Source organism: Moschus berezovskii, chromosome 10 (assembly GCF_049115385.1).
Source record: "Moschus berezovskii isolate FMDL1 chromosome 10, NW_MosBer_1.0, whole genome shotgun sequence".
Lineage (NCBI taxonomy): Eukaryota > Metazoa > Chordata > Mammalia > Artiodactyla > Moschidae > Moschus > Moschus berezovskii.
The window spans coordinates 75,348,096-75,371,665 of record NC_142469.1 but is presented as its reverse complement, the minus strand read 5'-3'; the positions used below and the strand labels follow the sequence as shown (position 1 = coordinate 75,371,665).

Sequence of the window (23,570 nt, the reverse complement as noted above, 5' to 3'; positions counted from 1 at the left end):
ATATGACCTTTAAAGATACTTAATAATAAAATAAGTCATAACTCAGGCAGTATTTTCCAAACAACCAATGCTTAAAGTTACAAAATTATGCATGGTTAAAGGGTCCATTCAGAATGTAGGACAGGCCAATGTGATTTTAATGTAACAGAGTACAGAAAACTCATTGATAAGATTTCAAATCGCACACTGCAACTAACCTTTAAGAAATTACCACATGTCAAGTTTTGGTATAATATTAAAGAATATCCATCATTTAATGAAAAACTTAAAAGTATTCCTCCCTTTTCCAACTCCATACCAGTGTGAAGGAGACTTTCTTCACATGCTTCAATCAAAACAATATATTGCAACTGACTGAACGCAGAAACTGATGGGAGAATTCAGCTGTCTTCTATTAAGCAGACATTACAGAGATTTGCAAAAATGTAATACAGTGCTACTTTTCTCACCTTTTCTTTTAAATTTTGGAAACTATCATTATACTTCATAAAAAGTGTGCTTGTATACACTTAGGTAATCAATTTACCATTGTTATAAGTAATAAATAACCAATATATTTTAATTTCTAATGCGGTAAATATTGATAAGGGTAACACATACAAACAATAGGTCTTTGGCTTTTTCATTTTTTAGAGCATAAAGGAGACTTGAGACCCAAAAGTCTGAAAGCCATTGCTAGACAAAATTAAAAAGTTGTTTTCTGCACATACACCAAAAAAAATTTTTAAGGAATAATAAGCAAATGAAAGAAGAAATTTGAAATTTATATTGAGACATATTAACAAATCATATTCTGCATTTCAAAGATCTTGTTTCAACCCTGATCTAAATTATTTTTTTAAAAAAAGATTATTAGGTAGGAGGGGAAATATGAATACCAATTATTTGATGATATTAGGGAAATACAGTTGCTTTTTTTTACAGAGATGATGATACATACTTTTAAGAGAGGAGGTCGTCCATGTATTTTTAGAGATACAAATCAAAATTGTGAAATGAAATGCTACAAGGTGAGGAAGTTGCTACAAATTAATTAAGTGGTAAAGTAGTGAAACAAGACTGGCAACACCCTGGAAAACTGCAAAGAGGAGTGAAGGGTCCAGAGTAGTTATTATACTACATTCTATACATCTTAAACACTCAATAGAAAAAAAAAAAAAAAACCTGTATTTCTCTGAGTTATAATGTGAGCTATAAAGACTTAGCATTCACGTACGCAAGTTGTAAAGGCCTGAGAAGAATCCATCTAAAAAGCAGTAAAAATAAGAAATAAATTCAGACTTATACTGATGTTCTCTATGACTTCTACCTCACTAAATAAACAAAAGCAAGGAACCTGACTTCCCTATTAAATAATGTAGGAGTGGCAACTTTTTCCTGATAGAGTGATAGTATAATTTTCCCCCTGGTGGATAAACAAGGTAAAACCTGAGTGATCTTTCAAAAAGAAACATTTTAAATTTATTAATTCTATCTCACCTTCTTCCAAAAAAGGATTCAAAGCATTAGATAATTTACAAAAATTAATTCATTTCTTTCTTTCTCACAGAAAGATGGATTCTATTATCCCTCTAGTTGATGTTGTAGAAAGTCAGCTGCAGAGTTCAGTAATTCACCCAGAATCATATTTGGTGATACAGTCAGGATTGAACCCATATCAGCCTGATTCCGACCCTGATGTTTTTCTTCAACCACTGTCTTTTCCTGTCTCAAAGTCTTACCCCCTCTGAGAATCTGGCTAAGGCTATTTTTCCTTATTTTACTTTCTGGAACAAGAAAATCCAGAAACCAACGTACTAGGTCCGAAGTTCTTGATGTATATAGATTAGTACAACATGTATCCTTTTAATAAAATGCCATCAAACATAGGCTTATTAACAAAATGTCACTGAGACACATATCCAACACATAGATTTCTGGTCTTTTCCTACATAAAAACCATAAATGTATGAAATTTACAACAGCAAAATCCTGTCTGTGACTAGGAGGAGGAATAGAAAAATAAGAGAAATCTAAAAGCTATCACTGTACAAAGGCTGCAGTAAATGTTTATTATATATTTTAGAAAATAATTCGCATATAAAACACTGGTAATGTTACACAGTATATTCTGCCTATAAGCACATATCTAACATTTATAAAAATTGTTTTCATCCATTATCTCCTTCTAAGGTTTATGGACATTTTGTGTAAAATATTACAGCATAAAAACATTCACTACCTTCCTTTCCTTTATCTAATTTTGAAGTCACTGGCTACTTTCACTATCACATTAGGCATTTTTTCCACCATCTCCTAATCAGGTAGAACAACCAGAAGCCAATATTATTTTAACAGAAGCTGTTTTTATGACACCTTTTTCCTCTTTTTCTGTCTTCTGCAAGTGTATGATCTTGTATACAAACATACACAGTCTTTTCACGCCAATAAATTATGCTTCTAAGAGTTAAGCAAGTATTTTTAGTACTTAGAAATGCTATCCTTTATATTTTCTTTAATTATCATCTGGCACTATCCCATCATCTCATGTGTAACCTGTATTCCACAGACCTAAAAACCAGGTAGGTTAAGTCACTCACCATATAAGTCACAAGGAGTATTTCTCATTGTGCAGAAAAGTACACTCCAAATCTCTTGTTAAGTCTGCTGAGATTTCCTAAGGCAGTACCTTAAATGTGTACCATGATGGGTCCTCTGTCTTATTAGCCAAGATCTACCATTTTTCTCCAGCGCATGCATGTTAAGTCGCTTCAGTCATGTCCTACTGTTTGCAATCCCGTAGCCCGCCAGACCCCTCTGTCCACAGGATTCCCCAGACAAGGATACTGGAGTGGATTGCCATGCCCTCCTCCAGGGGATCTTCCCAACTCGGGGATTAAACCTATGTCTCTTGCATTTCCCACGTTGCCAGGGGGGTTCTTTACCAGTCCAGCCATTGCTGATATCAAAAGGGACAGCTTTGGAGATCAGATATTCAGGAAATGCACCAATGCAGCTTCTGATTTCCACTCACCTATATTATACCTGACAATGGCTAATATCAAGGGTACTGACACCTAGTGTGTTCTCTCCAATGCCTACAGTGGATGTCTCATCAATACTGTAGGTGGAGACCATTACTGCTGGCACCAATGTAAATGTATGATACTCTCAAAGTCCCTCCTGTGTGAAACAGTTCACTTTAGTTTTTACTTTTTATTATAATTTCCTTGCGTAACAATCTACAAAAGCGCTGGCTGACAGACTAAATGACATTTAACACAGAATTACCTCCTCTGAACAGCACTGAAACATGTATATTACCATATGTAAAATAGAAGACCAGTGCAAGTTCGATGCATGAAGCACAGCACTCAAGGCCTCAAAGCCAGGGCTCTGGGACAACCCAGAGGAATGGGGTGGGGAGGGAGGTGGGAGTGGGTTTCATAATAGGGGGACACATGTGCACCCATGGGTGATTCATGTCGATGTATGGCAAAAACCACCACAATACTGCAAAGAAATTATCCTCCAATTAAAATAAATAATTTTTTAAAAAATTACCTCCTCTTTCTCTTCTGTTCCACCCCCTGCCTCTAAACCAAAGCTGTGCAACTAGACTCTCCCTTGGAATCATGTATCAAATGGATACACTTCCCCAATCTCTCATGCAAAGAAATTCTTGGAAGCCCAGGCTTACCATGTACTACCAGAAATCTAGAAACAATAGGTGGTAATGAAATTAATTAATTATCTTGTATTTTAAAAAATCCTATAAGAATATGGAGATGCAGGCCCTCTCATACACTATGGTGGCATTATTGATTCAAACAACCTCCACTCTATGGAAACTAATTTTCAAGAACATATCCTCCAATTCAGCCCTTCTACCTCTAGAAATTTATCCCATAGATACTTGCACATGTGTATAAAAAATGTAAAAGGTGATTGATGGACTATGGCACTGCTTGTAATGTCAAAAAATTAGAAACAACCCGACTATCCATCATTAAAGGAAAACTGTGGTACATCCATACAATAGTATAAAATACCACTACAGAAAACCATGAGGAAACTCTTTACATTCTGATACAGACAAAGCTCCAAGATACAATCAATACTACTGATTTTATATAAGTTATAAAAACAGTGTGATACAATTTGTATAAAACAAATGGGGCATATATCAGTATGAGTACTGCTTATATATACATAGACTATCTTTACAAGGATTTGTTAAAAGCTGGTTAACACTGCCTGCCTCCAGGAAGGGGCAATGGTTGGCTGAAAGACAGCTAAAGGATGGGAACCTACTCTCTGTGGCCACTTTAGCATCTGTTGAATATTTAAATCTGTATTTTTTTTAAGAAAAAAATTACATAAAAATATATTTTAAAATTCTATTTCATATTTGTTTAAAATACACTATGTTATGAAAGGTGCTTCTCCTCACAAAAATATTTAGCTTCTTATTGATGTCAACAATTGAAGCCATAGCCTGGAAGGCATTAAGGAAAACTGACTTCCCCAAAGCTCTTGAGTAATTTAACTAGTAGGTATTTAACTACATACACAAATGTATCAGCTCCACAGATGGATGGAAAGAGACAAAGGGTTGATTGAGGGTTCACTTCTCCACAACTCAGCTATCACAAACAAACAGTAGATCCCTGCCATTCGCAGACTGTCTTGATCTCTACCATTCCTGAGTGACAGCTGAAGCTCCCATGACATTTAGTAATTTGCCATTTTGCAGAGACAAGTCTGAATCACATACACCATAAACTAAGGGGCCCGGCCAACGTCCAGGTGTGCTCTGAGTCACAGTGCTTTATCTGAGTGCTACAGCCACTGTAAATAAAGTGATAACAACTTTGCTTCTAGTGAAGAAATGAAACAAACAAAATGAACTGCTAGTTGATTCTAGCGTTGATGAGAGAACAAGAACATGGAAATGTTTATGAAAGTGATAGGTCCCAGCCACAAAACAGAAGTTTCAGATAAATTAAAGGCTGAAATGTCAAATGCAATGATGACTCAGACACCTTGTGTGAACCAAACTACCGAACGCTCCGAAAGGAAATAAGTAGAAAAGATGTGTGAATTTGTTTCAATAAGTGCTCTAGACAGTACAAAAATTGCTCATCAAGTAAGATAAGTAGTTAAGGTCTAGAGAGATCATTTACATTACTCAGTTATACTTTAGCAATCTGAAGGGAGGAATTAGGTGCTACAACGATTTTTTTTCAGGTTGTGGACTGGCGATGGTCATGGGCTATATCCATCATAAATGTCAAGAATCTCCTGTATCTTATTTTGACTGGAGATAAAGAGTCCTTCATAATCCTCTCTTTATATGTATGATTCCTTTGCTCACATCTGCCAGGAGAGGATAAAATGGCGGCTCAGAGTTGGGGGCAGACACTCCCCAGGCCTGCACTTGTACAGCACATTCAAGGTGAAGAGGCTGCCTAGGGCTGAGATGAAGAGAAGATAACAGTCCCTTGGAAGATAAGCAACCCAATCAGGTAGCTGCAACACAAAGGGACAGAGTGGGCCTTGCCTAGAAACCAAAAGTCTGGATCTGCAGATAAGGTCAGTATTAAAGATTACTAAGAAAGGGTACTAACTGCAGCCTGGCCATTCCTGCTCAAACCATTGTTTTCAAAATAGTAGAGTATTTACAAGAACAGCTAAGGTTCACTAACGCCAGTTAAACAGTTTTAATATTTTTAAATAAAATTGTTTTTTTTAGAATTCCATTTTATAGCTTTACCATTAACAGGTACAGTTTTCAAAAGTAAGCTACAGAGATAACAAGGTCAAGAGCTGGGGGTAGTTGTAAAATGGGGGTAGGCGTTACCCCAGAAGCAGCATCGGAGAATCAGATTTAATTCTATCACTCAGAGAGAGAATGGGACTGAGTGAGATCTGTGTCTGGTGTCAATGAACTAAACACACCAGTTTTTGGTTCAAGAGGGCAATGTATCTTTTGTGAAGAGTAAGTCAGGAATCCTAACCCTTAAATCAAGACCATGAAAGAAACAAAAATGACAGCTCTGCAGAAGAGTGAGACAATAATAAGAAAAGTCAACATCCACGGTGGGGATTCAATGCTCTGTTGCTATGATGCTCACACGAATACCATCACTTTGTAGAAATCATCACAGACCAAAAGCTGTCTCTGGCACATTGTGACATTCTCAAAAAATAAGTCTTAAGCATCACCTTCAGTAATATCATCGAAAGGGCCTCTGCCCACTGCTAAACCCATATTAAAATGGTGTATAAAGCCTCCCTCTCCCCACCCACCCTGCTCCTTGTCATCCTTTCACAGACGCAAATCAAACACTTCATGCATCATCCTCAAAACTTGCCACACCCTCTCAAGTTCCTCTCTCCATCCCCTGCCCTTTCCTAAAGGAGCCATAACCTTCCTTTCCTCCTCTTCAATTCACTTTCCAAGGCTCGGCAATGCCCTGTTCCGTGACTGCAGGAAGCCGTGAAGCCTCAATTTCCTCATCTATAAAATGTGGACGGTGACAGAACTTTTCTTCATTGCACATGGTGAGGACTGAATGAAATGAGTCAGGTAACAGTTCAACACAGTGCCTCCTCCAAAGTTAAGCAGTCAATAAAATCTTAACTATTATAGTTACCTGCTTTAACAATTATTTGAGATCATGAGAATTGCTCAGTGACCTTAAAAAATGGGTCACTGGCTTTTTTTTCCCCCTTTCCCTTCATTTTATTTCAGTGGTGTCTCTTATGGTAAGCCACCTGTGTTCAAAGCTCCATTAGGAGATGTCAACATTACAACACAGAAGTAGATGTTGTGTTAATAACAATAATCCCTCATATTTACATGGCTCTCGAAATGACTAGCTTTCTTCAAGGAACAATTCCTCTGAAGTAATGAAGAAGGATTTGCCATGTAGGGAGGGAGTAGGACCCGAGGGCAGGGCTCTCTTCACCATCACGCTGGGCTGGCAGCACACTGTGGGCTAAAGCAGGTTAGCAAGACTGAGATGAAAGGCTAGGGCAAACTGTCCCCAAGTCTGCTCCTCAGAACTTATAGGAGACCATGTCTGTGTGTCCTGTGACACAAGTTTTGTGGTGATGGAGAAAGGTAACCTCTGGGTCTTCGGGAGATGGATGGCACACATCAACAGCAATGCAGCCATCTGTGAAGCACTGAATCCAAGTTTCCCACAGTCACTTAGCCCTATAGCTCTGTTATCACAATCTAGCAAGTCCCATGGAACCCCTTTTCAGAAAATGCTGAGCTATGGAAAATAAATTTAAGAAATAACATAAGAAGAGGCAGTATTTTACAAGATAGAATTCATTCATCTCCAGGTTAGAAAATCAACTACAGAGATGCTACGTTCTGGCTGAGCTCCCAGTCTGCATCCATGTGTTGAAATCTGTAGTATCTAACACTGGGGGAAAGTCCTGGGGACTGAGAGTCCAGGCCCAAGAAAGTGATCCTGGGAAAGACACGGCCCCGCCTCTTAAGGTCTATCTACGGTTTTCTGATTTATTCTCTGATGCCTTCCTGTGCACTTTCATGACACCTGAGAGGTACACAGGCTGTCATGGGAAACTCACATATTTACAAATACACGGCCACATAAGGGGAGTCAGACAAAGTCAGTAAGTCTCACCCACTCCAGAGATACAGACATAGTGGAACTGGAGGGCTTCTTCTACACTTTGTCATTTTAAAGGATGTTACCAATACTAGCCTATTTGACCCTAACAGCTAACTTTTAAGTTGGCCAAGAATTGTTAGCCTCATTTTACAGATAAGAAAAGATCACCAAACCAATAAACAGACTTTCACTTCCCAAAACAGTGACCCTCAGACGATACCACAGTGCCCAACACAATGTATTTTAGTCAATAAAGAAGCCAATCTAATGTAAAGCTGAAAAGTGCCTGGGTTGAATCCAGGCTTCACAACTTATTAGCTGAATAATTTTGGGCATGGTACCCAACCTCTCTTAAGCCTTAGCTCCTTCATCTAAAAAATGAATAGGGATATCTACTTCATAGGAATTTAAACTTTTAAAAATTATGCATGTTAAAGTGCTTTGTACTCTGTGAGACACTCAGTCCACAACAGCTACAGTTATTCTGAAGAAAAGAAACAAGTTGTTCTCCAGTGTCCACATTCCCTTCAAGCATGAGTTTACCAGATGTCCGAATATCTCAGGGCAGAGGAATGGTAACTGTACAAAAGCTAATACCTCTGCGCCACAAAGTCCTATTAGATTTCTCCAGAGTCCAGAGGTGAAGGTGCAGAAAAGTGGGAGTTAAGAACTATGGTAGGACTCTGGGATTTCATAAACAAGTAAAATTTCAAAATGAATTTAGGAAACTGATGAAAAGTCAGTAAGTATTGGTTTTTCCAAGCTCTTATAAAGAAAAGAACATCCTAACAATGAGAAAAGTATGAAGGACATAATCTCTGAACAACGACCTAAGACTAAGCCATCGGCAACCTTACTGTGACATTTTTGCTGAGAAGGCATAAAAGCATCCTCACGTATCAACTCTGGTTCCAGGACCTGCTTTCAAGAAAACCAACACAGAGGCAAACAGAAAGCACCATTGAGAAATCACAGTAAGAGGCCTATAGAGAAAGGAGAGATGAAAGCTATGGATCCTCTCCAAAGGGGACTCAAATGACTACAGTGAGTCTTTCTCTGTACAAGTACTGGAACATGGGTGTGTAAGATGCCAGAAGAACAGGGACTGAAGGGAGACTCTGTACCCCAATAATAGTACTTACTACATCATATCATGATCCTTCTTTACAGGAGGTTTTGGAGGAAAGAGACTTTGACTTATTCATTTCATTACCCTCATGTGAACATCCACAGTAGGCATCAATAAAAATTTATCACATGAATGAACAAAAGAGAACGGGAAAATGTAACAGACTAGTTGTGGGCAAGGACCGGGGAGAGGGAAAATCAGAAACAGATCTTCATTTGTGCATCTATCTCAGATTCTCCAGTGAAATTCTAACAAGGAGGTTGCTAAGTATTTATTTACCTCTTTGGCAAGAGGATAACTCTCCAGCTCCAAGAAACCCTCCTTATTTAAGTGTCAGTGAAGAACACATCAAAAGAAGTTAAATTCAAGCCTCTTAAACAGGCTTATTCAATAAGGATAAGAGAAAAATCTAAACTCACCCTTGAAGCGTCTCTCAACAAATATTTTGCTACAAAGAAAAATTTTCTTTTTAAATCAAGCATGACAGATACCAGCTTTGATATTCCAGTAACCCTGACTGATAAGAACTCTGAATCGCACATATACTGGAATTGAGATCTGTTGTGGAGAGATGTGAATTCTGCCCTGAGGGCCCAAGTTCATAGATTTTTTTTTTTTAGGCAGGTAGAACTGTAGATGACTTCAATGTGAAAAATGAAATCTCAATAGAATCAAGAACAAATTCTTGAGAATCTGGGTTTTCTGTCCCTATCTATGTTCATATAATAGATGCCTGAGTGGCAGCTAACCTAGGTTTCCTTTATATATGAAATCGATTATTAGGACGGTTCCTTCTTGTTGATATTTTGTCAAGAAACACCTCCCGCTCCTGTATCTATCTACTACTAGTCATGTTTTAATGAAAATGACTCTATTTATAACATATCGATGGCTTATCTGATTTCCTACCTTTTCTACTATGAAGATTACATGCAAAGGGGTAGTCACCAAAGGCAACCTTTACAAAATCTCAACTTCCTGCCCTTCCGTTTGTTACTGTAAGAGGGATGAATTGTTTGAGAGTCTGTGGCCTTAACCTACTTACTTCCTCTGAAGGAGGAACAGAAAATGAAAAATGCCTTTCGAGAAAAAAAAAATGTATATAGAAAATGAAATCACAAACTGACATTAACAGTCTTGTGGCATATTTAACACACTCTCTTCGAATGCTTTTATTTGAAGTTCATTTTCAATGTACAAACTATGAGATACTCAATTTGAGGCAGAAATATCCTGAAAAGTGCTATAATGTCATCCATACACTACACTAGTAGGGTAATAATAGAAATTTTACACCCATTAGAGGGATTCAAGGGCATAAAAAGAGCAAGAACCTGTCTCACAGAGATATTTCCATGCTTATGCAAAATATGCACGAGTTTAAATTTTAAAAGAAAACTAAAAGTAGTATCTTGTTCTTTTTTCTTACTTCACTTCATAATTTTTAAATGCTAAAAGTAGTACATTCTTTTTTCTTATTCTGCTTCATATTTTTTATAGAACACAGAGCTAAAATTAAAAGATTTACACTTGATTTCTTTTGCCTATAATAAATTAGATTTGTCCAGATTTTATTTCTGTCACAGAAGTCATGTCTACAGGCTTATCTTGATAACCCTTTGCAGCTAAACTCCTTATCAACAAATTGAATAGCTAGGCCTCAAATCTTCCAAATAAGACCACAAAGCAATGGGGTGAAATTATTTAGATCATTTAACAACCAGACCAGGGACTTCAATTCACAGTTCAGTGTTCAGTCAGTTTAACAGATGGGGGGAAAGTAATCAACCGATTTTGGTGCCTCAACCATCCTACTCAAAGTGTTCCAGTAACTGAACTAGTTTAATTCTATAAAAGCACACGTAACATAAAGCCATGGTCCAATCTTGAAAGACTCCAACATACAGCAGGTGCTTAAAAAAATTTGTTGGACGATAGAGCTTCAACAAAGGAGAAACAGTCCATCACCCTATAACCAATGCCTGCAACAGCATCCGTTGAAGTTAAGACTAAAGTTCTGCTTGATGGACCATGACTCAGATAACAGAAATGTCATATGACTCCCACTATAAACCAGAACCACCTAATGAATCAAAGACTCTTCACTTTATTTTGTAAATGGGCCTACTCTTCTGGTTAGAGCATAATATCAGTAATTATCACATTTTGGTGAATATATTCTTAGTCATAATCCTTTGTATCTTTTTTTTAAACTTTGATTCTCACACTCTACATTCTTCCCTGTCTCCAGCGTCTCACCATTATTATCTCTATCCCTCATTTTAGTTTTCTTTTCTTATAATCAATAAATTCCATCATGTATGAGTTCACAAAATGGTAAATTTAGGTCCCACTCTTTTGATTGATGATTAATTGATTTAAACTTAATTTATCAATTAATTTAAGTTAACTGAAAACAAACCCTACTGCCTTATCAGGTCTCTTCCTACAAGAACAGATGAAACCTTTTAATAAATAAGCCCAGTAACTCCAGGAGTTGGTGATGGACAGGGAGGCCTGGCGTGCTGTGATTCACGGGGTCACAAAGAGTCAGACACGACTGAGCGACTGAACTGAGCTGAACTGAACTGAATTACCAAACCTAATCTCAGTAATGTTTTGTTAATAGCTAATGATCATTGAGGCCATGAACTAGATAGACCAAGGTGTTCTTTTCAGCACAACTAAGTCTTTTCCCAACTTTTAAAAAGGGAGGAAGAAAGAGGAAAGTGAAGAAATAGTGTTTTCTTCCCATCATTTTTTTCTTACACCTGTATGCTATTGCTCATCTTAGTGAACCAATGTATAAAAGCAAGTTTATTTCTCAAAATCTGGAAATGTGTTTTCTTGGAAATATTGTAAGAATTACTATTTTGAAAATTAGAAAGTTAAAGACATAACAAAACAAAAGCCAGTGTCATTTTCCTTTGCCCCAGCCCTTCCAAACTGCACGATATGAACTTACACAAGTTACTAAGTATCTCTGAGCACCAGTTTCCTCTAAAAGAGAATTAATAATACCAAACACTCAAGGTTACTGAAAGTATTAGGGATAATACTGCTAAAACAGTACCTGGGCACACAGAATGCACTCAGTAGGTTTCTGTTATGTGAACGAGTGAAGGAATGAATGTGAAATATCCGGCTCAACGCTTGACATTCAGAAGGCACTGAACATACGATCACACTGACTATGTTAACACTTCACAGTATTTCGCAAAGGGCGCCCCATGTTCCCGGTCCCTATGTGAGGGACACACATCGCCACGGCCAGCAGTGCCACCACAGTGCCCACTGCATTTACCTCTGCCTTTCACTACTAGCAGTGAGCCACAGCTTTGTTCCGGTAATTATCCTTGTATGTGTATGGGTTATCTCCTCAACAGACTATGAGCATACTGAGGCCAGAGATTGTTGGTTTCTTCGCAGCCCCAACAAAGTCCTTTATTTCATCCTATTCTGTGCATTAATTACGTAAAGCACTTTCCAACAGAGTTACAAAGATACCCAATACATATCAACTGACTGACATAAAACACTGACTTGCAGAAAGAATAGTAAACAATAATAACAAAGCTTTATTATTGGGTTGGCCAAAAAGCTCATTCAGATTTATCCGTAAGATGGTACAGAAAAACCCTAATGAACTTTTTGGCCAACTCAATCTAATACACATGTAATTCTTTCAATCACTACCCAAGTCATTAATTATAAGTACACTTCCAAGGAAGAAACTGGAGGTGCATCCAGAACCAGTCAACTTTACACAAGTGCCTCTCAAAAGTCCTTCTTCTTTCCTGCAAACCACCCTGTCTCGTAAAAAAGGACTTAAAAGGCTTTTCAGTTTGACTTCATTAATCAAACTCCCAGGGGAAGGGTATAGGGAACTCCTCAATAGCAAAGACCTAGTCTTTCAGTGTTCAGCACTGTAAGAGTTCAATAAAAATCGGTTAACTAGTAGAAATACCACTAGAGGGATCATTCAGGTTACCCAACTTTGGGACACCAAGGGTACCCTTGTCCACACTACCTAAAATATTGGGTTGGCCAAAAAGTTCATTCGGGCTTTTCTGTACCAGCCTATGGAAAAATCCGAATGAACTTTTTGGCCAACCCAATAATTTCTTTTGTAAATTTCCTGTCCTAACTGCATCTATTATAAATAGCCTTGGTTGATATATGTATTTCTTAGAAATAAACTATCAAACAAAACAAAACAGTGGAATTATTCAAGAACCAACCTTCGATTACACAGGGACTAATTAAACAGGCCCTGTATTTCTTCTTACCTCCACTACGAGGTTTCTAGGTTCTTAGAATATTGACTGGATAATTTACAAGATAAGAGAGACAGGCTAAAACTTGTCAGAGTTTGGCAAATTCAGTACTATCAAACTGAAAGCAATGACTGGTGATTTTCTTTTTTCTATCTAGATAACATATAGTTGATTAGGATTAGAATAAAGCAGCCAAGAGTTCTAGAAAACATTGGGAGGAAAAAGCCCTACAGGGAGCACCCCCGAAATTCAGAGTCATTTGCAGGACCCAGTTTCTGGTCCCCATAGTTTAAATTCTTACTACTCCAGTTACCTATTCTGTCATCTTCATTTCCCAACAGACCATGCAACTAAAATATTAATTACAGTACATAAATTCCCCTCACACCAACCCCTCTCTTTCACCACCCTACCATTTCCACAATTTGGTATTATTTTATATTAAAGTATTTATTTCACCAACTCCTACCTATTAAATGACTACCTTGAGATAAACAAAACATGATTTGTATTCAGCACCATTTTAAAACATGGTCTCTTCCCTCACGAAAGCCATAAAAGAGAAACTACTATTTTCCTAAAGAAATGAAATATCCCCTGAAAGCATTGTGGCAAGTCCATATAATATGTACACCAAAAACTAACCAATTATTTTAGCCAAGAATTAAATCACTGTGTTCAGCATTTAAAAATCTACCTTCTGTTCTGCCCTTTTCACAAAACCTGGCTAAGGTAAAATGATAATATGACTACCAAACATTTGAATAATTGTTCATCGTTCTCAAAACGTTATTTGATCCCTTCAACAAAGAGACCAAGGCAAGCACTGTCACTCCCATTTTCCAGAAGGGGAAATCTAGGCTAAAAGAGTTAAAGTGATTTACACAAAGTGGTCTACTTAGTGGCTTAACTGTCCTCTGATTCCTATTCTAGCACTCTACCTACAATCACAGTGATTCCCCAAATGAAGAAAAATAACCACTGTCTTCCACTCAGCATATCTAAACATGAAACTAACCATACTAGGAAACACACTTCACTCTGTCTGAACTCTACCTCCATCTGTGTGATCTTCTTGTCAGCCGTTCTTGTCCCCTTGTTTCTGCTGCATCACCTACATGGACATCTATTTATTTTGCTATTTATACTTCTCAAGGTGATCCACGAGCAGAAAATGACAATAAATTCCTTTTTGACAATCATTTTTACAGTGGTATTTATTCAGTTTTGACATCTAGGCCACACCTACCATGGTTATAATGTGGCTCAACAAGGACTGTTAGTCCTCACAGACTTAACAGAACAAACTTATGTTACCAGTAGGGAACAGTGGTGGGAAATGATAGTTAAGGAGTTTGGGATGGACATGTACACACTGCTATATTTAAAATGGATAACCAACAAGGACCTACTATATAGCACAGGGAATTCTGCTCGATACTATGTGGCAGCCTGGATGGGAGGGGACACTGGGAGAGAACGGATACATGTATATGTATGGCTGAGTTGCTTTACTGTGAAACTGAACCTGTTCACAACATTGTTAATCGACTACACTCCCATATAAAATTCAAATTTTTTTAAAAAAGGATTATTAGTCCTGCTAGTTTTTGTTTTCTTTTGTTTTGCCAAACAAAAATTAGCAACTCCTTTAATACCTGAGACAGAGAAGGAAAATGAAAAGAAGCAGAAAAAGAAAGGCAACGATTAAAAAAAAAAAAATCAGTTCTAAAAAAGTAGAAGAGGCTTCCTTCCCTAGTGGCTCAGTGGTAAAGAATTCTCCTGCCAATGCAGGTGACTCGGGTTCCATCCCTGGGTTGGGAACATCCCCTGGAGGAGGAAATGGCAACCTATTCCAATATTCTTGCCTGGGAAATCCCAGGGACAGAGGAACCTGGTGGGCTACAGTCCATGGGGTCGCAAGAGAGTCAGACATGACATCAACTAAACATCATCATCATCAATAGTAGAAAAGCACTAGAGTCATACAAATGTACTTTCATGTTCTACCCAGACAGGGTTCCCTTTTGCCTGAGAATGACCTTCGTTCTGTTCTGAGTGTAGGCCCTGGATTACTGGAGACTAACCAGCCCCCTCCAAAATTACCAAAGAGATCTTTATTGGACAGCAGCTGTATTGCTTGTGGTGATATACTTAAAGGTTGACAAGTTTATGCTAACACACTGGAAATTCACTACAACACTATGACGTGATATTTGGCACACGTCAGCCCACCATAGGATTTGAGCCACAGAAGATAAGTTACTTAAACGTGCCCAAACATCTTATTGGAAATACCACCTACAAAATTTTACCAAGTTCCAGAACTTTCCACATCACAGCGTACTTCTACAACAGCTATATTAATTCACAATTGCTTTGTTCTAGATTTCCCACTTCCTCAATTCCAAAGAATAAAACTATTTACTTTCAGTAAAGAACAGGTACAGTTGAAGTGTGAATTAAGAATCCAGTAAAAAGCCAGTCCAAAGAATATCCACAACAATCTCTTAATTTTTCATAACGCTTTAATTGGAGCTTCAGTCACACTCAGGGTCAAGACTTTCATGAATTCAAAGCACCCCTTTCAAAATGATGTTTTTCTGCCAACTCTGTTCCACACTCTCCTTCCTTACTCCCAAATGCAGCCTTTAATATGTGCAAGTATATCAAGCAATTTGTTTCAACACACAACTCTTACCTAGTGGCAGTGAAGAAGTAATTATCTGATGGTCTTTAAGACTGTGGTTCACCCTCAAGACTTCTCCTGGAGGTCTATCATCGATTTAAAGAGAAGAGAAATAAAATCAAAGTATTGTCATTTTAAAAATAGAAGCCTTGAAACTCATAGATAATACGTTCAAATTCTGAATTACTGACATTGCATAATTTTGTACACTACCACTTAATATGTTACAACACACACAAATAAACTAGCTTTGGATGAGGTGAAATTGATGTTACATTTATATCACTGCCCTACCCTAAATTCCCGTTAAAGTCTCTTCCATTGTATGACAAGCAAATGAAAGTTCCCAGGATCATTTGATTCAATTTTAATTTCTCTCACCGCTTCTCTTATTTAAAGTTACCCTGCAGAACACACACCAGCAGAAGAATAGATACTATGTAAGCAAGTTTCGTCCATATATTTAAGTGTTTAAATCCCAACTTATACAAAGTATTCAGAAATAAATCTTAACCAGTGAAACAAAATTACACTCTTAGAGCTAAATGGGGTCATTTATTTTATAACTATATATGTGTTTAAGAAACGAAATAAGGCCTTAAATTATATTTACTAGAGAATAAAATGATTAGCTCATATAAAATGATTTTATATGAGCCTTTTCAAACACAAGTATTTTTCATTTTTTCAAAGTTTTAAACATGTATTGCACTTCGTATTTTTATTAACATTCAAATGAAATTATCCAGTCACTCCTGATTAAAGGTTGATCAAATGTATAGACAATAACAAATATTTAAAAAAAAAAAATCAAACATCTGCGTCTAATCCAGAGACTGACCGATCTCAAATCCCAGAATAAAAGCAAAATGTTTTTCCCATAGAAGTCATGAAGTTCCGAAGGTTCTACTTTCCCATAGAAGTACCCCAATTGGAAGGCTGGGTCCTTAGATTTCATTTGCTCTCCCATTTACTAAACTTTCTATTTCTGATCAGCATCCTCTCCTACAACATCTGGCCCCTGGCTCAGGTCGTCTAATCACTTCCACGTCTGAACGGACTACGTAGCTAAAAAGTAAAGGCCAAAGTTTGCTCTCGGCCTTCCGAACTTAAAGACGCGTCTAACCACTAGAGGTCTCCCCTTGGCCAGTTTTGCACGTTCGCTATTTTGCTGCACTTGAAACTTTCCGGAGAAATGCTCTACTCGAGTCAGTGTTTTTCTAAAAACTTGCGCAAAAATCCACGCGACCGAGCTAGGCAGTACGGAGACTCTCGGGCTCCCCACAGCAATAAAGCTATCACAAACAACATTCTAGGAAAATTAAAATTCGACGCACTCGCTCCAGCCGCTCCCCACCCCCCCACCCCGCTTCTTATTTCTCATCTCAGTTTCCCTTAACTTAAACTTGGAACAATCAAAAATCTATTTTTGTTTCGGTGCACTGTGAATGATCTCTAACGCATTTTTTTTTCTGGCGGTGGACCCGAGGTGGTCAAGGAGCCGGCCGAGGGATGCAGGGAGGGGGGCAGGGCCGTGCTCACAGCGTCCGAGGAAGTTGCATAAGGAAAGAGACTCCGTTTTTTGGGTCCCCTCAAAAAATCGGCGGGGAGGGGGAGGAAAAGGAAGCGGGGGGGCAGGGGGGAGGAGGTAGGAGGGAAACTGAAGCGACGTTTACCTTCGTCTCCCCGTGGAAGGGTGGGGTGAGAGCCGCGATCTTCGCGACCCCGGAGGGCGGCTCGTCACCCCCAGGTCTCTCCGAGCGCAGACGGACAAACAGATCCCCCTACCCCTCGGCGGGGAAGGCGGGGAGCAAAGTGCCCGCTTTTAAACTTTCTCTCACGGTCGCGCTGGGGCCGGGCTTCGTCCAGAGAGGGTGGGGGAGAGCGGAGGGCCTTTTTCTTTCAAGGTAATTAAAGTTTTACCACCAGCACGAAAGTTGCGCCCTCCCCCTGCCCGTGCCACCGTGCCCCCCTCCCCCGCCTCCAGGGCTCCCAAGTTTTCCTCCCTCTCCCCCCCCTCGCCCCCGCCACCAGCTCGCGGGGCGCGCGGCGGATGCCTCGGCTCCTGCGCTTCCCCGATCTCCACCCCCGCCGGCCTCTACTTCCCCCCGCCGGGCCGCCGCGGCGGGAGGACGGCCGGCCGGGCCCAGGACGCTAGTGTGCAAAACCCATTATTCCGGAATGGCACACGCACGCCGCGCGAGGCGGGCGGCGGCCCCGCCTCGGACCCCTCTCTGCCTCCCCAATATAAGGACGGCGTAAACAAGTTGCAGGAAAAGCAGCTCCACGCCGCCCCCCCCAACCCCCCCACCCGCGCCCGCCGCCCCGGCGCGGCCGCGGCCGCCGCCTCCCGACACACGCCCGCGCCCGCACCCGGCCCGGCGCGGCGCGGCACGGCGCGGGGCGAACGCCGCGACGGCGCGGGCTCCCGGCCCGGCCCGCGCCCTGCGCCCTCCCCCGCGCGGACGGCCGCCGCGGGCCCGCGCCGCCTCGCTTCCCGAAGCACTTTCCTGCCTCGGGCAGAAATAAACCGGAGGGTTTATTTTTGTGCAACTTTCCCAAAATGGCGGAAATTGGAGCTGATCTATATGAAATTCTCACACAGTCGGTCGGGAAGTGGGAGGCGGCGAGGAAGAAAACGCAAACTCTCGGCCGCCGAGCCCGCCGCGGGTCCGTGAGTGTGTGCGTGCGTGTGAGTGTGCGTGTGCGCGGTGGGAGTCGGGGAGGCCTTTCCGCCGCGCACACACACACAGCACACGCCGGGGAGACGCGCCTGCACATTCAACCAGTCCATTCTCCGCAGCCCGAACGGGGAGAAAGTGGCCCGGCCTCTTTTCCCACTGCCTCGGTCTCCCGTACTTGTACTTCTCGCGCTCGCTCGCTCGCTCTCCGGTGCGCGCCCGGCACAAAGGCCACACGGGCGGAGGGGGCCGCAGGGGCGGCGCGCGGGGCTTGCGCCTTCCGCCGCACCGATCCGCGGCCCCGGCCACCCCCGCGCGGCCCCCCCACCGCCGCCGCCGGCGCCCCCCGCCTCGGCCGCCGCGCTCGCTGCCCGGGCTGCGGCTCCGCGGCGCCCACTCGGGCACGCACCCCGGCGGAGCCCGGCGCCGCCGCGCTCCCCACCCCGCGCCCGGTGTCATGAAAGCGACCAAAGTGACAAGCTCGGGGGGCGCGGGGGAGGGGGCCCACACGCATCCCGCCGCCTGCGCGCGGGCGAGAGCCCGACGCGGCCGCCTCGCCCCGGCTCCCTTCCGCACGGCCCCACACACCCTTCCCCGTGTGCGCGCAAAGAAAAAAATACAAGTCTCTCCTCCCCCCATTTTTTCCTTTCTCTTTTCTCTCTTTTGTTCCTCTTTCACACTCGCACTCACTACTTCAGAGTGAGATGCCCAGAGACTCCCCCTCCAGCCGTTTCCGAGTCACTTGCCCACTTTTTTCCCCAGGATTAAGTTTTCTTCTCTTTCCCAGAGGCGCAGAGAAGTGGGGGAGAAACCCCTTCTGTCCTTTCCCCTCCCCTGATCTGTTTCACAAGACGAGGGTGCGCTTCCTTCTCTGTAGAGGTCTCTTAACTTTCATCCTCACCTAGGAAAATAAATGAATGGGCTTTGGCACGGACAAATCTTCAGATTAATTAGAGATTAGATCCGATCAACCGCTTCTTACCCCCAAATTTTCTCTTTTTTTTTTTCTCCGTCTCACGAGTAGTCCTGACAAATGGTCCAGGGCTGCGGGCGCAGTGCGCATGTGCGCGTAGAGTCAGGGCTGGGGAGAGGGGAAACTGCGCTGGTGCCGGTGCCGCCGTGCCGCCGCCGCTGCCGGGGAGGCTCGCGCTGGCTTCCCTGTTAATGCTGCTGCGCCTTCGCCGCTGGAAAGCAGCGTTAAAGCCGGTTGGCAAATGCAGCAGCCCGCAGATCCTGTTTCAGGTGCATCTTTTCAATACCCTTGTCACCAGCTCAGAGCTGGTTCCAGAACAATCAAAACAAATATGAAAGACTGCTAAGGTGATAGATTTCTTTGTCTATTTTCCACTTTACTTTTTTAAAAAAGGCATTTCTCAGAGCAGCTGATCCACCATGTACTGTTAAACGTATGCTTTCAGCCATTAAAGAGTGGGCCTTGGTCTTACAAAAACACAGCCTAAAGGCTAAACACATGCTACAGGTCAGGAAAAATGAGAAATAAAGTTTTAAGCTCCCCCACCCCCGCCCAAAAAGACACACAACCTGTCTTAGAGAACTGAAAGAATGCATTATAAAGTGTGCATGTAAAGTGTCCGCGTGCCTTGCGTTTCTTAAGTGTTGGTCTTTATTGACAGCTTAAATGTGTTAGGCCTCTGTTGTGAAATCTGTTGGGATACATATGTCAACTCAGAAATCAGTGTTAAAGTCCTCTGGCAGTAAGCAGGTCGAGGACTACCTTCTGAATGTATTCAGTCAAGATGGCTGAGCGGTCCTAAACAGCAAAACCTGTCTTTGTTAGGGCATCAAAACGAGATCAAGAGAGAGTATTGTTTTTGGGTATTGACAGCTTTCCACTGATTGACTGTAGGCCTCCTTTTGGGCAGCTTACCATTCTCCTTTTCTGCTAGATACAAGTACTTAGAAAATAATTTAAGAAATTGAAGTTGTGATCAACACTTTTAGGTCAATAACAGAGTTCATCGTGCAAGGGGAAAAAAAAGGAGCGGTGGTAATTTCAGAAATAGTGGAAGCAAATCTTCACATTTTGCTGGAGTGGAGAGAGAAAGTAAGGCCCCCTACCCCTCAGAGTGGACTCGTTTGCATCTAATAAACCGTAAAGGAGACCCTTTTCTGAAATTGCTGCCTGAGGCCTAGAATTTAAATATATCACAGATGGAAATTCTGTATTAAAAATCTTTCTCTAAAATGTAAGTAATAATATTCCCGATTGAATTTTTTCATTTCGGGAATGTTCCTTGAACTGGTTTCAGAAAAATAAACTGCTAAATTCTTTCCTTAGGACCATGAAAATTACCCTAGAGAGGCAGACTACTACACAGGGTCTTCTGGTGTAGTGACCGAATTCTCCAAACCAAAACCCAGGACATACAGCTTGACCTGTACTCAAGACAAGGGAACAAACCTTTTGAAGCTAGAAAGAGTTTATAAAATATGCTTCCTGTGTCCGGCAACCATTGGTTTAGGAGTGTGAAATGAGGAAGGCTGGGTTAGAGAGGGCTATAGATAATATTGATTTCACCCACAATATCCAGCCTTTTTCTGAGCTGTTCCCAAACAGCCTAATTAACTGATCTGAATTTCAGCTTCTCTCCTTTTCTCCTTAGCCCTTGAATAATAAGCAGTGAAATGGCCAAAGGCAGACTACAAGAGGAGAAGGGAAGCAAGGCCAGGAGCTATGTGCAAAACTAAGGCCTTATGCCCAAGGAAACTAATAAAATTAATTTTAGATTCTTCTTTCTAAAAATTCATTCTAGACTTGTTCTCTCTAGATAATTTCTCTTTCACAAGCTTTTTCAGAGATTTCCATAGTCTTTAAACTTATATTAAAGATCTGTCTTGTGCTAATCACATTACAAGTTGTTGGGGATAAACAAATGATCAAAACTAGGCCCCAAGGAATTCAGTGCTTTACAGTGTGAAAGATGTTGTACTAGGGGTTTGCAGACCAGTTATAATTGAGGAGCTACTGTGGCGATAGGGAAAGGCTTTCTAGAAAAGGTGATAACTGTTTCTTGAAGGACAAGTGTCCAGGGTATGTGGGAAGATGATCCAATTAGAGAAAGCCTGAGTAAAGGTCCAAGGGTCAGGAAAGCATGGCTTGCATGGGACCTGTGCACATACTGAGGTACAGTAAGAAAAATAAGGATGAGTTGAGGCTGTCTCCAATACGTGGTCAATCTCCTTCAGAGGTCATCAGTAAAAGCTCAAAGACTTAATGTAAGTTAAGTCCACATCCCAAGATGTGGTTCCAGATGGGAAATATTTCGAAGGTACTCACGTCTAAAGATATTGCTACAAAGAATCCACTGGTGTGACCACCTGAGACAGAGGCAGTATATGATATTAGAATCTAAATAACACTGGACCTTTATGTAAATTGGTAGTGTTTACAGTACCTTTCTCCATCTGTTCCCTAAATGGTAATATACTAGTAGAAGCTTTTTGTTGTTCCTTCACCCTTCCACTGTTCAGTCACTGGTTAATAATCCATGATGAATCCCTTCTTTCCAGCATCCCTTCATGGCATCAGTCTCCATCACTCCCCCTGGTTCCCATTCCACCCCACTCTACCCTATCACACCTACATACCTAACCCATCCTCAGACCAGATCTGTAACTTCTCTGACCTCCCAAGTGAAATTATTAGCCACTACTTTACTTTTCTGTATATTTATTCATTTATACCTAAACTTGTGCCCCTAGCCCCATGACCTCAGGTTACTCCATTCCTAAATATCCTGAGGTGTATGTGTGCTCAGTTGTGTCTGACTCTTTGCGACGCCATGGACTGAAGCTAGAGCCATTTTACATGGAAAATGTTTTCCATCACTGTACTCACTCTCTGGAGACTTTCTGAGGCTTCTGATCCCCTCCCAGATGAAGGTCATTCAAAACCTTTCTCACTGTATTCCATCCTGTAACCTCCATTCAGTATGAATTCAATTTAGAAACCTACACTCCCTTTTCCTAGCACTAAGTTTGTTCTGCGTTGAAAGGACATACTCCCCCTTCCTTGAACAATTCAAGGACAACCTGCTCCACCAGCCAGCCCCTCACAAATTGAAAGTGACCAGGAGTGAAGTCCAAGAGATTTTTATTGTAATACAGTTCTGCCACCACCCACTGGGAACCCATTAGGCAGGTCACCTCATCTTTCAGGGTTTGAATTCTCTCACTAGTTACACAAAGAAAGTAATAATTGATTTCTGAGATCTCGTTGAAAGCCATGTCCCCTTCCATTCTTCCATGTAACAACAGCATTGTCACATTTTAGTAACATAATATGGAACCAAGAAATTAATTTTAAGTAAAGAGTGAAAAATCCATCCATCTGCTAGGTATCAGAATGTTATCAGTTTATAGCTCATTCAGTTGGTTTAAGCCTGTTACTAATGAGATGAAGGTCATGAGTTCCATTCCCTAATGGCTAGTTAGTTTTGATCTGTTTCATAGCCACAAACTGCTTTCCTAAACCGTTTCCCATGTTGTAATGTGTGCTATGGTTGTAAGTCTTCAGGTAAAATTGAATCTTTCCATAGAAATTTTCTAAAGTGAAGAATACTTGAAATCATTCTTTCAATGAGTCAAGTTATTGATTTTTTTGGTCTATATAATTGTGTGCTCCATGTTTTTCAAAGTATAAAAATGACATTTATATTGATTTGGCCAAGATTCTTAGTATTGATAATTATTTATACAAGCTGAGTTTGATTTTCTTGTTAGCGTCTAGATAACACTGAAATGTTCATGTAGTACTCTAATTTAAGTCCTGCTTATTTTTCTTGTGACACATCTGTATACATTCTTAGCACAGAGCTTGTGATGGTGAAATGTAATTGACTTGCTATGGATGAGAGAAAAAGTATCTGTTAGTATTACTCGTTAGGTAAGGAAAGGATTATGATGTAAATCTTAAATTCTCAACATCTTAAGGAAATTAATATAAAAGAACATCTTATTTATTATAATCTTATTTAGATGCAAAAGTGAAGATAGAAATATGACAGACATATTTAAAACAGTGGACTAATATAGAACTATAAAGTGACTTATAAATTTAAAAAGTGAATAATTTTCCAGAACACATTTACTTGTTTAAAGCCTAAATCCAAAAGCCTTATAACTAAACAGTAAATTAGA

At 40.8% G+C, this 23,570-nt stretch overlaps 1 protein-coding gene across 6 annotated transcripts in view; it reads right to left on the bottom strand.

The window, feature by feature from the left end:
* The window catches only part of L3MBTL3 (L3MBTL histone methyl-lysine binding protein 3), a 109,714-nt gene extending 90,238 nt beyond the window's left edge, over positions 1-19,476 (bottom strand). For 3 of the 6 annotated variants that reach the window (XM_055433299.2, XM_055433304.2, XM_055433305.2), the window contains exons 1-2: positions 17,406-18,023; positions 15,742-15,815 (exon numbers count right to left, since the gene is read on the bottom strand). The gene's annotated coding sequence lies outside the window, so the exon portion shown is untranslated. Of the gene's footprint in view, positions 1-15,741; positions 15,816-17,405; positions 18,025-19,392 lie in introns of those variants that run through there. The other 3 variants (XM_055433301.2, XM_055433303.2, XM_055433302.2) reach the window with 3 other exon arrangements.
* Between the last annotated feature and the right edge of the window lie 4,094 nt (positions 19,477-23,570).